Source organism: Ovis aries, chromosome X (assembly GCF_016772045.2).
Source record: "Ovis aries strain OAR_USU_Benz2616 breed Rambouillet chromosome X, ARS-UI_Ramb_v3.0, whole genome shotgun sequence".
NCBI classification, from domain to species: domain Eukaryota; kingdom Metazoa; phylum Chordata; class Mammalia; order Artiodactyla; family Bovidae; genus Ovis; species Ovis aries.
Genome location: NC_056080.1, coordinates 54,337,872 through 54,339,182, shown reverse-complemented (window position 1 = coordinate 54,339,182; position 1,311 = coordinate 54,337,872). Strand labels below are relative to the sequence as shown.

Here is a 1,311-nt window from a genome sequence, read left to right as displayed (position 1 = left end):
CACACCACAAACTTAGCAGCTTAAAATTCCAAATGTTTATTATTTCATAACTAATTTTGTTGGAAGTCTGTTCAGAAGGGCTTAGATTAATTCTCTGCTTAGGGTCTTGCAAGGCCACAATCAAAGTGCTGGCCAGGGCTGAGTTCTTATCTGGAGGCTCAACTAAGGGACAATCTGCTTCCCCATCTGTGTGGTTGTTGGCAGCATTCAGTTCCTTGTGATTGTAGGAATCATGGTAGCTTGTTCTTCAAAGTCAACAAGAGGAAAACAAGTCAGCTGCCAGGGTGGTGTCATATGCAGTTGGCCGTCTGTATCTATGGGCTCCACATCCATGGATCAAAATTATTAGGAAAAAAGTTCCAGAAATTTCCAAAAAGTAAAATTTGATTTGTTGTGCTTGGCAATTATTAATATTGACATTGTATTCACAACTATTTACATATAATTTATATTTTCTTATTTGTTATAAATAGTAATCTACAGATGATTTAAAGTGTACAAGAGGATTATATAGGTTTTGCACCAAAACTATACCATTTTGTGTAAGAGACTTGAGCATCCTCAGATTTTTATATCTTCAGGCAGTCCTAGAATCACTCTTCCACAGATACTGAGGGACAATTGTATCATGCAATGTAATCATGAACAAATATTCCATCACCTTTGCCATATTCTATTGGTTAGGAGCAAATCATAGGTTACATCCCCACTCAAAGAGAGATGATTACACAGGTATGTGAGTGGCAGAAGTGGAGATTATGGTTGCCACCTTAATGTCTGTTTGCCATAGACTCCAACCTAGCTTTGTCTGAAATCCAGTGATCTTTCCACTGAATTACACTGTTACAATTGGGGCTTCCCTGGTGGCTCAGAGGTTAAAGCATCTGCCTGGAATGCAGGAGATCCAGGTTCGATTCCTGAGTCAGGAAGATCCCCTGGAGAAGGAAATGGCAAACCCACTCCAGTACTCTTGCCTGGAGAATCCCACGGAGGGAAGAACCTGGTAGGCTACAGTCCACGGGGTCGCAAAGAGTTGGACACGACTGAGCGACTTCACTTCTTCACACTGTTACAATTAGGGATGCATGGCATCCAGTCCTACTACTCCCAAATGTATGTATACCTAATAAAGGTCTATTTTCTAAGCACAGAGACCTAGGTTCTAGGGTCCTAACCAACTGATGGATGGACACATCCCTACTTTCTTAACTTGGAAAAAACAATTAATCACTTTTAAATATGGAATGTTGTTTTGGGACAATTTTGTGCAAAACCTGAGCTTGTGGTCTTCCAATAAAGGATTCATGCCTT

The 1,311-nt window shown here is 40.4% G+C and overlaps 1 non-coding gene across 1 annotated transcript; it reads left to right on the top strand.

The window, feature by feature from the left end:
* The first annotated feature begins 857 nt into the window (after nt 1–857).
* On the top strand, nt 858–930 carry TRNAS-GGA (transfer RNA serine (anticodon GGA)). The gene has a single exon. It is a non-coding gene; the product is annotated as a tRNA-Ser (tRNA).
* Nucleotides 931–1,311: the final 381 nt, after the last annotated feature.